At 36.3% G+C, this 20,606-nt stretch overlaps 1 protein-coding gene across 8 annotated transcripts in view; it reads left to right on the top strand.

Annotated features, from left to right (window-relative positions):
• Positions 1–20,606, top strand: part of QKI (QKI, KH domain containing RNA binding) — a 140,071-nt gene that overhangs the window by 76,441 nt on the left and 43,024 nt on the right. The window lies entirely within an intron of this gene.

The raw sequence follows: 20,606 nt of genomic DNA, 5'->3' as shown, positions 1-20,606 counted from the left end.
CCGTATAGTTTTTCCCAAACTATTGCAAGTTTTAATACACATTCTTGTCAAGAGAAGTAAAGGGTCTGAGATTTTTATCCTACTTGTAAGCTAATAAGTTAACTTGCTACCGTGTTTTTGAGGATTCTGGCAGAAGAACCAAGACTCCTGAATCAGAGACCAGACTTTATTACTCACAGCAAAAGCAGTAACAGGCTATCAGCTTATTTGCACTGATTCCCTGAGCCTCAGTTCCCAGCCTGACATCTGTACACTTAGTGTGCTGCATTGCTGAAGAGAAACCAGGGCCAAGATCCCAGCACTTGTGAACAAGCAGCAGACCATAGTCTCCTATGCCAGGATTCTCAAGGTGGGGTCTCCTTGTTTTGCTTAGTTACCTGTGTGACTGACTACAGAAATTGCTCAGTTTGAGGAGATAGTTAAGCTTTGCACCCTTGCACACCCTGTGAGAACATACAGGGATGCTCCAGGCTTGTAGGAAACTGCCTCTCCCATGAGTGGTCAGGCAGGGACAGATGTGTCCTACTGCTGACTAGCTTACGGTATTAGTAAGACACTACAGGTTTCAAAGATGTTAAACTATTTTTAAAAGAAATTTCTTAGAATGGGTGACATGCTGTAAATAAATATTAATAATAGAAATGAGGGCCAAATTGGAAATACTGGAGATATTGTTTAAATCATGGAAAATCCAGTGAAAAACTTTAGAGTTATAAATTTGAAAACTCATTAACTGGAATTCTATATTTTATAGATTTGTTTCTGAATCAATTTTAGTAGTAAAATCTAATAAATTCTTTTTGCTTATTAGAAAATAATGTAACATTTTGTGTTGTGTGGGACTGAATTGAGTGGTTTCAAAGTTCTGAAGGTATAGTCAAGCTGACCGTTGGTAATTGGGATAATTCTAAAAGTAAAAGAAAATGGAGGAGTGCGTTGAGTGCATCCTCATCATTTTATTAATTGTGTATGTTACTGAGGGACAGTGGGTAGGCCAGTGGAATTGTAATAAGAACTATTTTAGTGTAATATATAATGTGTATATTGTGGAAAGAAGGGGTAGATGCAGAGGAATGGCAATTGAGAAGTGGAGGCGTGGTTATTCCACAAATGATGTTAGGGGAGTTGGGTTTGCATAGGCAAAAAGAAGTTCCAGATGAATGAAGCACAAAGTTTAAGAGCAAAATGGTTAACTCTTGGAAGAAACTGTAGGAGAATGTATTTGTGACTTCAAGGTATGGAAGGATTACTGAGAAGAAAACTCATAAAGGAAGATGGATAGATATGACTACATTGGAAAAAAAAAAAAAACCTTGGTATGCAAAAGACACAACGAACCATTAAAGGACAGCCACAAAGTATTTGTATTCAGAGTATATGAAGAATTCATTCAAAAACAAAAATAAGACCACAAATCCAGTAGAAAACTGGGCAGAGTATGTGAAAGGACAACGCAAAGAACAGGAAACTAGAATAAACAATGAACACATGGAAAGATGCTTTACTTTATTAATACTCAGAGGAATGCACACTTTAACGAGAGTGATATACCATTTGATACCCACTGAGCTGTCAAAAATAAAAATACTATCTGGGTCTGGAATGTGGAGAAACATAAACTCGCATGCAGTGGGGTGTGGGGAGTGTATATTGATACTGCCACCTTGGAAAGCAATTTGGCAGTGTCGGTTAATAGTAGGTGTTTGTTTATTTTTAAGACCTTGTCTGTGGAAATTCCACTATTTATCAGTTCCTTAAGAAAATCCGGCACATGTATTCTGGAAAGTGGATATGAGGGTGTTTACTGCAGCACTTTTTATAATAATAAAAAATTGGAAACAGCATAAATGGCCGTTAATGGGGAGATGGAAATACTGGTCTCTTCATGTAATAGAATATTACATGGTAATGAAAAGGATCAAATACACTTGATTTGACATATACTCAGTCTTGAAATTGTGATGTTTAAGAAAAGGGCAGAGTTTAAAATTTTTATTCTAGGTACTTTTCTGTTTAGTGTTAGAAGTATATATCGATGTGTTCTTTATGCATTGAACAATTTGGAAAGGGAACCATATCACATGGTGATATGATAACATGTTATTCCATATGTGAGATGGAATTGCAAGAGAGTTTATGTCTCATTTGTTAAACTCTTAAGAGACACTTTAACTATTGAATACTTGACATTTTTTTGCGGGCGGGGGCGGATAGGTAAGTAGCTACTGTTTCTATTTAAGATACAAAATTAGTCTAGCAATTGATGGTTAATAAGTGACCAAAGCTTCTCACTTTTCTTTTTAATCTCTCTCAAATCTGTCACCTCATTGCAACATAATCTGTGCATTTATGTAGGAAATTATTTTCAAAGACTATCTTCTCATGATTAAATACCAACAAACTAAATTCAGTCATATTCAGGGATGTTATGGTAAAAATGAGATTAATATCTCTCTGTGGGTTATTAATGTCTTGAGTGCAGGCTCTTTGTAGAAAGTTAAAAATATGTATGCATACACACAATACACACACAGTCTACTCTTTCTGTTGCTTGAAGGTCTTTTTTGGGTAAAGTGGAGAATTTCTAAAAATTCATCTTAAATTATTTGTTATATTTAGTTAAAAGGGAGAGGAGGTTGTGGCCTTTTCAATATGCCTTTAATGCCTTGATGACTTACTTCAAGAAGTCTTTTCATTTTCCCTGTCTTAACTCCTTTCTATCATGTTGATTGAGTAAAGATTAATCCAACATGTTTAGTAAAGAAATTATTTTTTCACACCAAAAATAATACTTTTTTTCTTAGCAGTGTGGGTTACCGAACACAAGTTCGTGTGCCTGTTGCATGTTGCACATGGAGGCCAGATAAACTGAAATGTCAGAGTTTGGAGCAGAGAAAGGTTTATTGCAGGGCCAAACAAGGAGAACGGGTGGGTCATGCTCAAGAACCCCGAACTCCCTGACGGTTTTGGGGGGAGAAGTTTTATAGGCAAAATTTGGGGTTGTGTGACTTTCTTCTGGTTGGTTGGTGGTGAGGCAACAGGGCGGGGCTCCAGCAGTCTTGTGCTCAGCCTGGAGTTGGCATCCCCCACCTGGATGGGGGCCTTAGTTCCTGAAGGAGGACCTCAAAGATATTGTTGTGTATTCTCCTTAAGGAGGCATCAGGACCCTGCCCCAAGGCTGCACTGTTGTTCCTTGACTGCTCCTCCCTTGTCTCTGCATCACCTCTGCTCCCTGATTAACAACTGTTTGAACCTGCCATTTGGAACGCTTGGAAAGTCAAGGAGGCTGATTGAAGCCTGTTTCCTACGAGCAAGAAACAGGGGACATGGAAAGGCTTTTGTGCCCAGGAGGGACCCCTCAGGGTCCTGCTAGGTTTCAGGTTTGGTCCAGATTCTGGAATAGACTTCAATTTTTCCAGCTTAAAAATACTCCTTAAACATATTTTGACTGCTTTGAAACACATGTTGACAAATGGTTAGCCTCTTTACATTCATGCCATAATTAAGGCTTTGGTCGCTTAATGGGGTACTTTAAATTTTATTGTATAATTTTTATGAAGGTGAAACTTTAATGATAAGAGTATAATTTAGGGGTTAACCAGAGAAGCAGCAGGACGGACGGACGGACACACACACACACACACGCACGGATGTATTATGAGGAGTTGGCATATACACTTGTGTTGGTTCCTAGTCGAGGGTCCAGAGCAGGCAGTCAGGAAGGACGATCCAAGGGGAAGGGAGAGCAATTGTAGACCCATTTGGTGTTTGGAGTAGCTTGAGTTTAGAAAAGGCCTAATCCCACAAAGTTTCCAACTGAATACCGTAGGCCCACCCAGGATAATCTCCCTTTTGAATAAAGTCAACTGGCTAGTGACTTAAATTACATGTACAAAATTCTTTCACAGCAGCACAGATTAATGCTTGGTTGAATAGCTGAGAGAAGGTGTATATATTCTACAAAATGGCCATTGCCTCCCTTTTGTCCTCCAAGCTCTTGGGAAGGAATACACTTTATTGCTCACCCTAACTGGAAACACACTAGAGTGGAATTCTGGCAACTGTAGTTGACACATCCAGATAACTTAACTATTCTTAAATAGTAGCTTTCTTTATTTAGTTATTGATATTAAAGATTAGTTTCATAAATGAGCAAGGGATATAAATTTAGATGTTATTATAAGATATGTAGAAGATACACAGCTATTTCTAGGAAGCTAATATCAATCAGGAGTCACCGGGTCCATTTTTGGCCTGTATTTAGGTTATACTTAATAGACGGGTTTACCGGCCCCTGCTAACTTTTTTCCTCCCTGGCATTGATTTTATATGTTCAGTGTACAGGCTCCTTTTAATATTTAATGTGAAGGAAAGTGGTAATTCAGAAGGTTTTTATCTAAGCAAGATTTCAGTGTATTAGAATTCAAGTAATCTAGAAAGATGTCTGATTCTTACCTTAAATTGAAAAAGGACTATAGAAGCTGACTAGGAAAATCCCATTTCCAGGAAAACAGGTCGCATCAACTGAAAATTAATTAATTCATTTCTTGATTCCTTTATTTAACAGACTTAGTGATTTTGTGTGTGTGTTTGTGGTAGGCTGTATGCTAAGTGCCGAAGATACACGAGATACAGTGCCTGTCCTTTTATAGGCAGGGTGGCCAGGTATAGCTTTTAATTAGAAGGGGCTCAGAGAATCATAGTTGGAAAATAATATGTTTTACATAGAAATAATTTTCCATTGGTTGTACTTTTTTAGTTTTATTCCAGTAGTGGGCATAACTGAGGGGAGCTACAGACTTAGGAAGTCTTGGGGTTTCCTGGGTATATTTTTCAAAATGGTTTCAAACTACTTGAATATGTTAAGGAAGAGAGTATTTTATACTTTATTGGGAGGAAGGCCTTTGTTATTGTTGTTGGCATTAAAGCATATGAGCAAGGGATGTAAATTTAGGTTGTTAACTGTTAACATTAAGGTTAAATTTGTACATGTAGATAAATTGTTTGCAATTTATGAGCTGCAGACTTTGAAGGTTAGGGTTCCATTTGTTGTGTAATATTTTCTATTATCTGCTGAAAATAAAATCAATTGTTCTTGTAACATGGAACAATTAGGAAAAAACACTCGGTTTTTCAAGGAAAATTGAGTTAAATCGATTTGTGAATTCATTTTGTTTTCATAGAATGTTAATTTTGTATTTTGGCAAGAACACCCAATGAGCTAAGCCTGGGGAGGCCACAACAATTCAGCCATTTCCAACTCTCCAAAATACAATAGGTGTTTACAGAGGCTTGCATTTTCAGTGGCTGTGTAGATTTATTTATTTATTTAGTATTTAGTCTTTCTTTTTAGAGTAGCATGAAAGTAGTCATCGGACTGTCTGTTCAGTGTGAAGATCTATTGGTACATGTTCTGCTCTGTAGATAAACTTAGCTGAGCGAGCATTGTTATATAGAGTTGGCGTTTACTGAACTTTGTATGTTCTCTTCCATTTCCCACCAGATTCATTTTTATTTCACTAACTAAACATTTGAGTGTGAAGAATATTCTTAAGACGTGTCAGGCAGGAATCCTAATCCTAAGTAGAATCCTCACCCATAGTAGAAATAAAAAGATGAGATACATAGAGATATGGAGTTGCCTTATCAAAATGTGTCAGTAATAAGAATCAGATGACTAGGACAGCTAGAGGACTGCTAGAGAAGTTCAGATGAAAGAGCTCTTGAGACAGCTTGACAAAAAGGGGGCCTTGGAGATAATGTCACATTTCATGTGGACCTAAGAAGAGAATGGGTTCAGTGATGATGCTTCCAGTATGGCACAGTGGAGAGGGGACATGAGAGAAAGAGTCAGATTTGCGTTCAGTTCTGCGTCTTTTACTGACTTCTGTGGTCATTTTCAAAAAGATGTTTTCTCTGGTGGTAATGATTACTATTACATTATTTAAGTTGAACTTTGTTCTCAAACTTAACCACAGTGATTGTTAATGGTAAGCTTAATTCATAAGCTTTACAGTGATTCATACGGTTGTTACAAAGTTTGTCTTAGACCTGAGAAAGTGTTTTCCATTGCATTCATATTTCACTTAAATGGTGAATAACATTTGTTACATTTGTTCCTTAATTAAGAGGAACTGGAGCCAAGGATATTCTGAAAGAGAGTGGACTTGGGTGTCCTGTGCAAGCACATCGTATTGTCTTTAATCACTAGTGGATAAGTAATGTACTCTTCCTTGGTCACTGAAAAATACTTCCTTGGTCACTGATGAAACACACACACACACACACACACACACACATATATTCTTTTCAATTGAAGTATAGTTGATTTACAATGTTGTGTTAGTTTCAGATATACAGCAAAGTGACTCAGTTATAATTATTCTTTTTCAGATTCTTTTCCATTATAGTTTATTACAAGATATTGAATATAGTTCCCTGTGCTATACAGTCAGTCCTTGTTGTTTATTTTATATATAGTAATGTGTATCTGTTTATCCCTCCCCACCCCTTTCCCCTTTGGTAACCATGAGTTTGTTTTCTGTGTCTGTGAGTCTGTTTCTGTTTTGTAAATAAGCTCATTTGTATCTTTTTCTAGATTTCACAAGTGATACCATACTATATCTTTCTCTGACTTACTTCATTTAGTATGATAATCTCTACGTCCATCCATGTTGCTTCAAATGGCAATATATCATTCTTTTTTATGGCTGAGTAATATTCCATTGTGTGTGTGTGTGTGTGTGTGTGTGTCCCATATCATCTTTATCCATTCATCTGTCGATGGACACTTAGGTTGCGTCCATGTCTTGGCTATTGTAAATAGTGCTGCTATGAACATTGGGGTGCATGTATCTTTTCAAATTAGAGTTTTCATCTTTTCCAGATATATGCCCAGGAGTGGGGTTGCTCGATATATATTGATAGTAACTCTGTTTTTAGTTTTAAAGGAACCTCTGTACTGTCCTCCATAGTGGCTGCTCCAATTTACATGCCCACCAACAGTATAGGAGGGTTCCCTTTTCTCCACACCCTCTCTAGTATTTATTATATGTATTCTTTTTGATAATGCCCATTCTGACCGGTGTGAGGTGATACCTCCTTGTGGTTTTTGATTTGTATTTCTCTAATAATTAGTAATGTTGAGCATCTTTTCACGTGCCTGTTGGCCATCTGGATGTCTTTTTTGGAGAAATGTCTATTTTGGTCTTCTGCCCATCTTTTGATTGGGTTTTTTTTTTTTTTTTTTTTTTGATTTTTGAGCTATATGAGCTGTTTGTATGTTTTGGAAATTAAGCTCTTGTTGGTTGCATCATTTGCAAATATTTTCTCCCATTCCGTAGGTTATCTTTTCATTTTGTTTATGGTTTCCTTTGCTGAGCAAAAGCTTATAGGTTTGGTTAGGTCCCATTTGTTTATTTTTGCTTTTATTCCAGTGGAACATTTTTAAGCTGTTATTAAGACTTTGAAGCAAATAGTATCTGATTATACACTTATGGATGTCAGTTGATAACAGGGAGAGGAATTTAAGAATTTCACTTTAGTTCCATATCTCTGAAACTTGAGCATGCTTGAAATGATTTCTAATAAAGAAAACAAAACTTGAGCATGCCTGAAATGATTTCTAATAAGAAAATAAAACATCTGAAGTTTTATTTTTTATTCTGTTGAGAGATTATTCCTTTCTTGGCTGATATAGTTGAATTTTCAGGTAATTAGCTCAAATTGTAAAAATAGCAATAAAATCATTAACCTTTAACTTGAGCATTAATTATTATAACATTGGGTAATGTATAAAATATATAAAAAGTGACAGTTTGTAACAATAAAAAGTCTTAAGTGTAACAGGCCAGGTTTTAGTTTGCAAAAGTTCAGGATTTTTTTAAAAACAGATTTTAGGGAAATTATAAATGTTGGATGCATAACTGTAATTCACGAAGGAAAGCATTCATATAGTTATTTTTGCCTATTAAAATCCCTGTAGAGTGGGGGAAAAAAAGGTAAGAGACAATTCTAAAAACTACCCTCTTTTAGCTTGACCACCAGCTATTAGATGCAAGTGTTTGAAGTGGTACTCTTGGTTGTGTTCATACTTACTTGTATTCAGACTCTGTTGAAACCCATTCAAGTCATGCTAACAACATCACTGAAGAGTAATTTTGATGTTTTCAATTTATTAACATCTTTGACATGTCAGAGTCTTACTCTGGATTGGTTATATTTCAGAAGTACCCACAGGAAGTGAAAGTATTTGGTATCTTTAAAAGGAAAATTGCATTACGTAACGTACTGTTCTGCATTAATTAACCATATGACTTTTATGCTTATGTCTTGCTAATAGAATTATACCGAAGGGTTATAAGAAAGATATCACTTCTTATATCTTGGTAGCCAAATTTTAATAAAAGAAGAAAAGTCTTGGATTTTTAATAGGTTTTGGATGATAGGCAGTATGATATAGGAAAAACATGAAACCCTGGATTCACCTAGTTCTTACAATTAAGTAAAGTTATCTTTGCTTTTTATCCACTGAGAAGTATGGATATGTGAAATATGTATTAACACTTTGGAATATTAGGAGAAGAAAGAACTCTGCTCATAATACATTAACCATTTGGATAATTCAGAATTGAATTTTTGATCACCGTCAGACATTGTATCATCCAAATTACTATCCAAGAAGTGTAGAGGTATGCTAGTCACAGTAATTATACCTACTACTATCTGGCGGTGTATTAGAACTCTTTGTAGAGCTTTTTAAAAATGCGGATGTTTCCGACACATCCCTCCTATAATTTCTGGGGTGTGCGGTGGGTTCCCATCTACATTTATTTTAGTTGAAATAGGATAATCTTAAGATACTTAAATATGCCAGATAATTTTAAATGTTACAGATATTTTAGATAAACACACAAAGACTGTTAACCATGGGTTTTATTTACTTTTATCATTCTAATCTTAATTCTAAAACTTCTCAAGGTTGATGGTCACTACCAAGAAAAGAATTATGACATTCCAGGTATTTGGGGGTGGGTACCTGTATTTTTTAATCTAGAGGAATTGTTGATTAATTCCTAATTTATTTTATTTTATTATTATTATAATTTTTTCTTTTTTTTACTGTGGCTTTAATTTTGAGGCTTTGTAATTGAGGAACTGTGACTTTCCTGATGGGTATCTATGTTAACATAATATCAGGAAGGAAGTCCTGCAGTGGATTTAAGGGAAATCCCTGTTAGCTGGAAAGCCATCTTTCAAGAAGACTTAGGAAAGGAGTAAGGGTAGTAGGAGTTACACAGCTTACACAGCAGAAGTATTAGGTATTGTGAGATAGTCACTGTCTTAAACACCCTTTCATTCATTTAATCCTTGCAACCCTGTAACCTTTACAAATGAGGAAATAAAATTTCATGAGATATCGTACTAAGCCTTATCAGTCAGGCTTAGTATGCTGTTTTATAGCACAGTGAACTTTGATGTCTGTCACTCATCTCAAGTGTAAGTAGTTACTCTGTTATTACTTATTTTATGTTTGTCTTCCTTCCTAGTCTCTAAGCTCTTCAAGGGCTTTCATGTTTGTCCAGTTACCTGTCATAAACCTTGTTCACTAGGAAAGTATCTTCTGTATAGTAGAAAAACTTAATAAATATTTATTGAATAAATCAATGAATATATGAATGAGTTACTCAAGGTTATTACTGAGATAACTGAAATATGGCACTGAAATAAGGCTGGCATTCAAGTTTGTGTTCTTTCCTCACTATATTATGTACCTTGTTCACTTTTGGGGGGTAGGGAATATTTAATTCCATATATTTCTGTGGTGCTTACTATATACAAAACATTTTGCCAGATAAGTTAGGGAAATGGTTTCTAACATATAAGGACAGTAGTTTAGCATGTGTTGAGTAAAGAAAATGCATAATGATGTTAAAAAAAGCCTACTATGGGGACTTCCCTGGTGGCGCAGTGGTTAAGAATCTGCCTGCCAGTGCAGGGGACATGGGTTCGAGCCCTGGTCTGGGAAGATCCCACCGGAGCAACTAAGCCCGTGCGCCACAACTACTGAGCCTGCGCTCTAGAGCCCGTGAGCCACAACTACTGAGCCCGAGTGTCACAAATACTGAAGCCCGCACGCCTGGAGCCCGTGCTCTGCAACAAGAGAAGCCACTGCAATGAGAAGCGTGCGCACTGCAACGAAGAGTAGAACCCTGCTGGCCGCAGCTAGAGAAAGCCTGCGCACAGCAATGAAGACCCAACACAGCCAAAAACGAACAAATAAATAAATAATTTTATTTTTTTAAAAAAGCCTACTGTGAATTTAATAATGCATTTTAAATGACTTTGTAGTGTGTTTATTATGGTAGCATGCATATATGTTGAGAAACTAGTAGTATGTTTGTATATGACACAGCATTTAGTTTATAGAATATATACATATAAAATAAGACAAACACACAGATAAATATTTGAGAGAAACTGATAAAAATATCATAAAAGAAGTGCAAGCCCGGATCTGTGTAGGGTGGAAGAACAGAAGAATATTAAGCTACTGTTTAGGTACCGAACTCTTACTTAGGCATTTTTAAATGCATTGTGAGTAATTCAAAAAAGAAGAAGAACTGTCTTGCTCTCTTGAGGCTTATTATTCTATATCAGATGCAGAAGACTATATTATAGTATTAAGTATATTATAAAGCCATAAAATTCTATGGAAGGGAGCAAAGTGGGAGAGAGATGAATTCTCATAGAGGGGGTGACTTGGGAAAATATTATGGAAGAAGTAGTATTTGAACTTTTCAATTTCATTAAATTTTTATAAATTCTTTTTACTGCCCTGAGTCTGTTTTCTGCAGAGCTCATGGAATAATCATGGTTTATTCCTCTTTCTGGGAAGCTGTGGTCATCCTCCTTTACATGTTGTTTCAATTCCAAACGCTATATAGGAGGCAGTCCAGTGCTTTGATCAGCTGAGTTCTTCATTCTGAAACCTCAGAGATTACAGGTGGATCTTTATTAAGCTTCTGTATCCTAAAAGTTATATTTTGAAATAATTTTGTTTTAGTATGTTTAATATATTTTTATTGACTGTTAATTTAAAAAATAGATTTCTTAAGCTAGTACTCTTTATCCCCAAAGTACTTTTCCAATTTTTTTTCTAAATTACAACCTCTAGTCATGTTATTTTATTTGCTATTGTTCAATCTTCCTTTCCCCATATTCCTACTTATGTCATTTCCTGTAATCTTCTATTACTCTTTGATTTTAGATAGCAGCCTGTTCAAACCATGCTGACATCAATTATGAGATGGTAGCTACTCTTCTATGTGCTATACAAACATATAACACATTTAGAACTTACCTCTGTTTTACAGATGAGGAGACCAAGGTTCAGATACTTTGCCCGAGATTAAACAGCTAGTAAGTGGCTAGTAAGTGTAATATCATAAATTCCTTAGAACATCATCAAATGGATGTTAAAAATCATATTTAAAAATGGTATTCTAGGGCTTCCCTGGTGGCGCAGTGGTTAAGAATCCGCCTGCCAAAGCAAGGGACACGGGTTTGAGCCCTGGTCCGGGAAGATCCCACATGCCGCGGAGCAACTAAGCCTGTGCGCCACAACTACTGAGCCTGCGCTCTAGAGCCCGGGAGCCACAACTAGTGAAGCCCGTGCGCCTAGAGCCTGCGCTCCGCAACGAGAGAAGCCACCGCAATGAGAAGCCTGCGCAGTGGAATGAAGAGCAGCGCCCGCTCACCGCAACTAGAGAAAGCCCGCGTGCAGCAACAAAGACCCAACGCAGCCAAAAATAAATAAATAAAATAAATAAAATAAATAAATAAATAAAATAAATAAATAAAAAGATATTCTAAAACAAATAATTGTTTTGTTTTGGATATCTATAGATTTTACTTTCTGAATAAATTCCCTCAGGAAACGTTTGTGACAGTGAACTACGTGCTGCCATTCACTTACTGTCTCCTTAAAGCTATCATACATAGACCTGGTAATGATTTTTGCTCGAGGCAGCAAGTTACCCTGTAGGTAGATTTGTCAAAATGTTCATCTTGTTTCTTGTTACAGTTTTGAGTGAAATAATTGTAATCTTTTTGGGTTTTTTGTTTTTTAAATATTATATTTAACCTTTCTTGTCTGTTTAACATACTGTTAGTTGTAAAGTCTTTAAGGCAGAAGTGTATAATTTGAAGTCAGTATATATAGCTGAGTGACATTGAGTAAGTCAGGTTTCTGCCCGTTAGTTTGTCATTTTCGAATGAGAAATAGGTATTATAATAATATCTACCTCTAAGGTTTAAAAAGGATTAACTTTATGGATATAAAATGCTGAGTACAAAGCCCTATATACATTATTTTTTGTTAATATTAGCTGTGACTTCATTTTTGTATCTCATGCTGTGCTCTATCTAGTAAATATTGAATAGTTATGGGGCACTTAGTGTGGTCAGTGCGAAGAGATGGGAGTTGAGTGATTCCAGACTTCTTGGAGCTTTTTAGATAGTAATATACATAAGACTTAAGTTAAAAGAACAAATGATAGAATGGGAATCTAGGAAACATCCTGTCTGAGAGAACCTGGAGAAATTTTCGTTGAGGTGATTTCTGAAATTGGATTTTTGATGATTTGGGAAAGAAAATGGGCATGAGTAGAAATGGTAGTCCTTTTTATTTTTAATATTCTTTCCTTAGTGTGCTGTCAACAAGTAAATATTTCAATTTAATATTTTAAAACATCACATTTTAAAACAAATGGTTGTTTTTCTATGCCTTTAATAATCTTTGTGTCTGCTAGACGGGGGAATGAATAAGATCCAGTACAAGGTTTCGCATGTGAATAGTGTGAAATGACTCTATTAATGCTGAGTGGGAGCATTGCACGCTTCCGTGGGCAGTAACCACTTCTGTGTGAGTGATTGTTAGCGACACGAACGTAGCCGAGTGTCCAGAAGGATTTCAGGCCAGTTCTTTGTATGCTCTCTCTTTTTCTTTTTAAGCATTAGGCAGCCATTGATATTTAAACTTGCTGGGAAATGCAATTAGAAATCACTTGATCATTTTTGTCCTTTTACGGGAAACTGTTTGCATATATTTAGTTCAGTCTTTCCAGCCTTAACTATGGCATTATCAAGATCATATTTAGCTTCCCAAATGGTCATGGGTACTGTAAGTGGCTCTGCTCTAGTGAAATTTTACTAATTTTGGTCATGATCGGGACAGACCACTATTATTTGGCCATAGTTTGGCCATAACTGGTGATACATAAGTTTAGTTTCAAAATACAGTAATTACAGTTAAATTAGTGGAATTAATATATGAAAATTGGAATGAGGACTTAACGTGACAGTTTTTCAATATTTGTAGGAGTTAGGTGTTTCTTATGAAGGAAGAATATTGAGAATAGTCCTTTTGTTATTAACTTGGAAAATATTTGACATAAAACATTAAAAGTTCTTTGAATTTAGCAAATATTTCATTGTTCTCATAAGCATTTGTTGAATGCTTGCTGCCTATAAAGACATTCCTAGATGATGATTTCCACAAACTGAATGTAAAAGTATTCTAATTTTTATATATTATTAGAAAATAACTTGCTCTGAAAACATGATTGTTGATGGACTCAAGTTCAAGTTGAAATTTTTTTTGAAGTCAACTTTATAACTAGAGTCAGTGAGCAATTTAATTATGTATAATCTCCTTTAAGAAATGTTCCTCATTGTACGTTTCTTAAACTAATGTAAGATTGTATCTATAACTGGGGATAGTTATATGTTAGGCTTTATCACTTGGCTTAAGATGTATATATTCATAAGTGTGTTATTGGAACCTTGATTTGCTTAAATATGTGACACTTTAGAATTCCTTTCTAGGCGGTTCTGGAGTATGAACTTTCACATTAAGGGCACAGTAGGGGAAGAAGTCTTGTGCTCATTTGCCTGACTACAAATGTATAATTAAAAGAGTCTGTCAGCAGGGGTTGGGGCAATCAGTGTGTTCTGATGCTTCATGTTATAATTACTTTGTTGTTCAAACAGATATTGTAATTAGAGCATAATTTTAAATGTCAGAGGTCAGTGACTCATCGAGGTTTTTTTGTTTTGGTTTGGTTTTAATCAAAAACAAAGGTAGTTTCTCAAATTTTGAGAGTTTTTTTTACTTAATATTTGTATATCACTGTATACAGCAAATGAAATGGATGATTTTTTAAGGTTTATTATTATTATTTTTTTGGCTGCATTGGGTTTGCGTTGCTGCACGCGGGCTTTCTCTAGTTGCGGCGAGCGGGGGCTACTCTTTGTTGCGGTGCACGGGCTTCTCATTGTGGTGGCTTCTCGTTGCAGAGCACGGGCTCTAGGTGCACGGGCTTCAGTAGTTGTGGCATGTGGGCTCAGTAGTTGTGGTGCATGGGCTTAGTTGCTCTGCGACATGTGGGATCTTCCCAGACCAGGGCTCGAACCTGTGTCCCCTGCATTGGCAGGCCGATTCTTAACCACTGCGCCACCAGCGAAGTCCCCTGAAATGGATGATGTTTTATTGAAAAGTAATGGTTAGAACTTATTTCAGGACAGTGATTTTAATTAGCCCTAATTTAGGAATGTGTTGGATATACGTATGCATTGTGTATTAAGACAAGATTTTCATTTTCCCCTATTGAAAATTTTAGTGAGTGGAGGAATTGTGTGTTAAGTGGCCACAGGTTTATCATTTTTGTATATTTGTGTCATTGAAATTTGATAGGCATTTCTCTCATCTAGGAAAAAAGTGTATTTGTAGGTGTGAGAAATCTGTTTTACCAGGTACTTCTCTGCCAATTGTTGATACTGTTCTTCATGTGACTTAATCAGGAATTCATTGACAGAGAAAGAGAACATGACGTGGAATTAGGGGGAAAAACCACTAAATAAATTTACCAGATAATTAATCTGTTTCTTTATCTGCATCCAAATTCCCTACCAGCTCTAAAATTCTATGAGAACAAGATGTGCTTAAAATTCCACGTAAAAAAATGTTTAAAGGTAAAATGGTAAAGTAGAAAAAATTCTAGAGAGTCAAGACTTCAGTGTTCTGTTTCTGGCTCTTTCACTAATTTATGATGCTATTTTAAGGCAATTTACTTAATTTTAGGGCTCTCATGTAGGTGATGTCATGTTTTAGGAATTGGTTGTTGAGAGTTGCAGGCTCTAAAGTTCTCCCTGGTAGAACACTTACTGTCTGTTTGACTTGGGCAAACCTTATGGGCCTTAACCTCCTCATTAACATGTTAGTGAGAATAATAGGACCTCAGTCTTAGGGCTGTTAGGATGACTGAGTGAGGTGATGTGTTTATATTGCTTAGTGTGGTACTCGGCAAACAGTAAGTGTTTAATAAAAGCTTAGGTAGTATCAGCATCATTTTCATTTCTGAATTTCTTTATCATCACGCGAGAGACTAAGAGCTACTTGACATTTATTTCTCTATAGTACATTTGCCAAGAATATAGACCATAATAAAGTATTATTGGTAAATGTGTCTATCTGTTTCATAATCAGTTATGACTGGTATTATAGAGCTGTTTTATATGCTACTAAACTTTATTATATAAATAAAGATACATTCCATTTCCTTGAATGCTGTCCTGTCATTTCAGACTCCCTTAAATTAAAAAAAAAACCAAGGTCGTCAGTTGTTTTTGTTTTTTTTTTTTTTTTATAAATTTTCATGAGTTTTTTTTTTTTAATTTATTTATTATTTATTTATTATTTATTTTTGGCTGTGTTGGGTCCTCGCCTCTGTGCCAGGGCTTTCTCCAGTTGCGGCAAGTGGGGGCCACTCTTCATCGCGGTGCGCGGGCCTCTCACTGTCGCGGCCTCTCTTGTTGTGGAGCACGGGCTCCAGACGCGCAGGCTCAGTAGTTGTGGCTCACGGGCCTAGTTGCTCCGCGGCATGTGGGATCTTCCCAGACCAGGGCTCAAACCCGTGTCCCCTGCATTGGCAGGCAGATTCTCAACCACTGCGCCACCAGGGAAGCCCAGGTCGTCAGTTTTGAGCTTTGAACTTTTTTTGAACACAGTAATTATTTATGAATAACTTGTCTTTGCTATCATTTTGCTTTGTTATATTAAGATACAACTTTAGTCTTGCAGTTTTAAAAAGATTGACCCTTATTTACTCCGTTCTTCTGGTATATTGAAACAAGGTAATATTGAGCTGATAGAATAAAGGAACAGCACTGTCTTTTGTGGGATATGAAAATCAGCGCTCATGAGCATTCTGCTAGAGAATCTGAGTGAGTTGACTAGAAGAGAAGTAAGAGAACAAGAATAAAAGATAACGCGTAAAGATTTTCAAATGTAACTGGCAACTTAAATAGGAGGTCAAAAAGAAGCAGGCCCAGAAACAAAGATAAATGATCAAGGTAGACTGTCTGGAGGCTTATATAGGCAGACACAGTAATAATGAATACAGAAGAGCACTGTGGGGATACAATTTGGTATTTGATTTTAGTGATGCTCCCCAATAGTAAAAGCTCAGTCATTCAATTCAGTAAATCTAATAGCTAAAGACAATGCACAGATAGCTATAAGTTATAGTATGACACACTTAGAGCAAAAGATAAAAGTAAATATTAAAGAAAGCATTCTGGACGTAAGTGATAAATTGCATAAAGTTGTGGGTGTCAGAATCCATGTTTGTGAATAGGCCAATTTATTGACAGCGTGGAGTGAATGTAAGCGAGAAATGGCACCTGAAGTTAGTGTGGATTGAAATGAATGGGTGAATGTATAGCAGCCTCTCTGTCAAGGCAAAAGAAAGCTGATAACTGCATTTCAGACTTTCTTCAAAACCAATTGGTCTTTGTCCTCAAGTATTAAAAATTCACACTGACTCAGAAAACTCATTCAGGGTCAATAATAGCTGAGACATAATTGGGGACTAGTTTGCAGAAGGGAGGTAATGAGCTGAACATGGTGAGTTAGAGAGTGCTTTAGAGACAGGGACACACACATGTCAAGTTGGCAGTTGAACTTGGAGATCCAGGAATAAGGACTGTGCTGGAAATGTAAATTTGCGAATATGTGGATACAAAAAAACCCATATTATATATTGCTGAAGATTTGGTGGCACATTATATGAAATGCTTTTGGTGACTGTAAAACAGAAATTAAAATAATTTGTAATGAGCTGTTTTTTCCACATCAGTTTCTCAGCTGTTTATTCCTGAAATACTATTTGAAATGTGACAGTAAAAAGAAATTAATGCCTCAACCACAGTTTCTAGGAGATAGACCATATTTGATGTATCTCCATTTTGCCGTCAGTCCTCTCTGCTTCATTTCATCCTTTTCTTTGTCCCAAATTGTTTATTAAAGTGAGAAATTTGGGGAGTAGATTCTTACTGCAGGTATTCTGGGATATAGAAGTAGACAGACACCCTGTAATCTTACTCTATCTCTTGTTTGTTTACAGCTGAAAGAGAACCTTTATGGATATGTTTTATTGACTTCCGTAGTGTTTGCCAATTTCAGATTGCCTTTACTATCTGTTTAAGAAACAGAAAGAAAATACAGGGAGAACTTATATTTGTAGTGAATAATTACTAGGCTCAAACTCACTGTTAAAGGCATTAACTCTTCCTGAGTTAGAATGGACCACAGTTGTATAAAAGTGGCTTCTGAGTGGAGTGATCTTAAAACCGTTTTTAAAATGAAGTTTAATATGCTCATAGATTAAAAATATGTAATTCTGTAGAGCCTGATGTAGAAAACATCCTCTTCCCTGCTAACAAACAGCCAGCACCACCCACAGTCACTTCTTACTCTTGAAGAGATGCTTTAGGTATTTATTCTCTATTGCTGCATTTTGTGCTTACCTTGCTACTAGTTGACTTTTTTAGTTTTCATCTCACTCTTTCATTGTGTGAGAACTCATTGGGCCCTTTCCATTTGGAAGCTCTTATCATTCAGTTTTGTTTTAAAAGTATGTAACATGTTGATGATTTTTCTCCCGTCTGCTTCCTTTTTCTTGGTGAGACATCAGTAATTCAGTTTTTGGACCTCTTGGACTAGTTCTGTAATTTTTATACTCTTTCTCCGCCGTTTTCCATCTCTGTCTTTGCTGCTACTTGGAGGGAGAATTCAGTTTTTATCTTCAAACCCCTCTATCATGTTTTTTATTTTTACTATCATATTTAAGTTTCAAGAGTTCCTTTTTATGTTTTGAATTCTTTTCATAGCATTTTTTACTTGTTTCAAGGATGCAGTGTCTTCTCTTAACTCTCTGAGTCTTTTTGAGTTTTTCTTCTCACTGCCCAGTGATTGCTTTCTTCAGGTGGTTTCCTGTTGTTGGGTTGGCCAGACCTTCCAGAGAAAGGTCTTCCAGTTTCTTGCCCCCAGTATGTGGGCTGCCTGTCCTCGTTCTGGGTGTGGAGTGGGGGAAAAGACTGGATACCTCAGCCTTCACTGTGTAAATGATCCTGTCAGCTGCCCATCAAAACCCATTTCTAGAAAGTGGAACTCTTTAGGAATACATTTCTAGTCTTTTGCTAGAAATTAGGGAGTGCTAGATAGCCAGCTATTTAAGGATAGGGGATGCGGAGATTCAGCTCTCCCTTCAGTTTTCCAGTCTTAGCCCCACCCTTACCCCCGACTTTTACTGCTGCCAATTTCCTAAGCCTTTATGGAGGCTCTAAGTATAAGTTGGTTTCTTCTTGCCTGGGTTAGTTAAGTCCCTGACTACTTAGCCATCTGCTTTCTAGTTTCCAAATTGTTTCCTTTCCCATTTTCTTCTTCCTTATGAGTTTGTGCATTTTAAACTGTACAGTGTTTTAGAAGAATTTTAGGAAGGAGTGAAAGTACATGACTACATTAGTTTTACCTTTTTTGTCTAGAAGTGTTTTTGAAACCATAAGCAAAACTATTTGTTTTGAAGCAAACATTAGGGTAGGTATAATTTTCTTTTGTTTTTGTATTTTTAACAGGCACCTAAGTTGATGAATTTATTAAGAGTATCATTTACCAAGGTGTTGTACAACTCAAAAATTTATTCCTCCAATAAAGCACAATTCAAATTATACTGCAGCTTTATTCTTTGTTCCTGTCATGCAAATAATATCCCTTCCTTTTTAAATCCTCTGACTTTTGTCTTCCCCACTTATAAAAATTTCTGTGGCAAGTCACTTAGGATTTTAATTTTCATTCTTAGGCCTTTCTAAAATATTTTGGATTATAAATGTTCCTCAGTTGTCCTTGTTTTAGTATCTGTATGCATTAATAATATCACAAACACATGCTTTTTAGTGTCTTTATCTACTAATTATAACATCTGTGTCAGTTCTAGGTTGGTTTCGATTGATTGATTTTTCTTCTTATATATGTTTCATTTTTCTCCTCCTTTGCCTGTTAATTTTTTTTTTAAGATTTTTTTTTTTTTTTTTTGATGAGGACCATTTTTAAAGTCTTATTGAATTTGTTACAATATTGCTTCTGTTTTATGTTTTGTTTTTTTGGCCCCGAGGAATGTGGGATCTTAGCTCCCCAACCAGGGATTGAACCCTCACCCCCGGCACTGGAAGGCAAAGTCTTAACCACTGTACTGCCAGGGAAGTCCCTGCCTGTTAATTTCTGATTAGATGCCAGATAGTGTGAATTTTACCTTGTTGGGGGGACATTCCTGTAGTTATTCTTGGGCTTTGTTCTGGGACACAGTTAAATTGGAAACAGTTTGATCCTTTTAGATCTTGCTTTTAAGATTTATTTAGGCAGTATTTGGAACAGTGTTCAGACTACTGACTAATTATTTTCCACTACTGAGGCAAGACCTCTGTGCACTTTACCCAGCGTCTGTATATCATGAAGTCTTTCCCATCTGGCTCTGTGTGAGAACCTGGCACTTTTACCTTGAATCCTTTGGCTAGTTCTTTCTTTGGCCTCTGGTATTTCTTCCCACATACGTGCTGATCAGTGTTCAGTTGAATACTTGAGTCAACTTTGTGCAGATCTCCAGAGTTCTCTTTCTGTGCAGCTCTTTCCAGTATTCTTTTTGGTGAGCTCTAGCTGCTTTGGTCTCCCGAGACGCTAAGCTTAGTCGTCTCAACTCAGAGAGGCAGCCTGGCACCGTTCCCAGGGCTGCAGCCTAGAGATTCCCAAGCCAGGGTGCTGGGACAGTAATGGGTCTTACTTCATTGATTTCCCATCTCTCAGCCTCACTGTCCTGTTGCCTGAGGTCCAGAGGCTTGAGGACTGATGTTTCTTTTGTTTTGCCTTTTTTTTTTTTTTTTTTTTTTTTTGGTTGTTTCAGGCAAGAGAGTCTTGTTCATGTTACTTTATCTTGGCCTGAAGCAGAAGTCCCTTATTTGTACGGATGTAGAGACACTTATAGGTTCATTAAAATATAAACATACACACACACACACGGAACTTTATTAAATTTATCTATAAAAATTGATAAAATACAAATTTTAATGAGAAAATATCGTCAGCAGTTTTCAACATAAAAATTAAAATCTGGATTTTAAAATTAGTTTTTATTTGCACAGTAGAGGTATATCTACACATTTTATATTCGGCACACAGATAACCCTGACATTTCCAGTTTCTTGACTCATTGACT

The sequence above is a fragment of the Eschrichtius robustus genome, chromosome 9, assembly GCF_028021215.1.
Source record: "Eschrichtius robustus isolate mEscRob2 chromosome 9, mEscRob2.pri, whole genome shotgun sequence".
In the NCBI taxonomy this organism is placed as follows: domain Eukaryota; kingdom Metazoa; phylum Chordata; class Mammalia; order Artiodactyla; family Eschrichtiidae; genus Eschrichtius; species Eschrichtius robustus.
Note: the sequence above shows the minus strand (reverse complement) of the source record. Positions and strands in the feature narration are given on the sequence as shown.